Below are 1,095 nucleotides of genomic sequence, written 5' to 3'. Positions count from 1 at the left end.
AGTTTTATTCTGTTCTCAACTCTTCCATTTGTTGATTGAGTTCCGGTGATGCTGCTAGGGAGTGGGGTGTCCACTCACTCAGGCACCCCTCTAGTCACCAGAATGGAGGTTCACAGACAGTGAGAGACCAATGAACAGATACATAAAAAAGAATGTCCACACCTTTATCTCCGTGGTTATGTCAGTTGTCCGTGGTGGCTCTGATCCTTCCCTATTGGTCTTGCCTAAGATAGCGGCTCTGGGAGCAGCTGAGCGCCTTGGATTAATAAGCACTGGATTTCTTGCTTCTGCAACAAATTCCTCTGGCTGTAAGCTTTCCAACTTTAAATATTCCTTTATATGTGGTTCAGAGTTCTGGGACCATCCCTTGAGCCTGCTTGATCTGGTATTCTGTTTTGTTGCTGAAGGAGCTCCTCACTGCACTTCTACTGATCCGCCATCTTGTTTGTTCTCCCCAACTGATTTTTTTTTTTTAATGCTTTATTGTGAGTTATGTGATAGTTTTTACATGAGAGAACATTAGCTTTACATTGATCCTATCGTATATTGTTTCACTGCCATGGTTACAGTCCACTCCATGCATCATCAACCAACCAAAGGGTATACCCTACAAACCTGCCCCCTGGTCTTTAGCGCACAGCTCCTCTCTTTTTCTGGGTCTAGAGTCTCCAGCCACGCCATCTCTCCACGTCGTCGTCTCTGCCTCCATCTCTGGCATCACTGCTTCTCTGGGCAGGGTCCTGCACTCTGCTCTTCTCCCTTGATGGTCCAAGGGACCTCTGCTCCTAGACTGAAAAGTCACCCACTCCCCTCATTTTGCTATAAAATGTCTACCTTTACGTTTCCCAACTTCACAGTCAGTCCTGATAGTAATCATCTACTATTGGAGTCCTGGTGTGGTGCTGTGGGTTGATATGCCAGAGTGCAAAGCCATCTGAACTGCAAGGTCGGCGGTTCAAGCTCACGAGCTGCTTCTCAGAAACCCTATACAGGGTTGCCATGTGTCGGAATTGACTTAACAGCACTTAACAACAACAACAACAACGTTGTGCCACGTGAGTGCCATCCCCCTCTCCTTTCATCATCGCTGCCCAG

The sequence above is a fragment of the Chrysochloris asiatica genome, unplaced genomic scaffold (genome assembly GCF_000296735.1).
Source record: "Chrysochloris asiatica unplaced genomic scaffold, ChrAsi1.0 scaffold00325, whole genome shotgun sequence".
NCBI classification, from domain to species: Eukaryota; Metazoa; Chordata; class Mammalia; order Afrosoricida; family Chrysochloridae; genus Chrysochloris; species Chrysochloris asiatica.
This window is presented reverse-complemented; position numbering follows the sequence as displayed.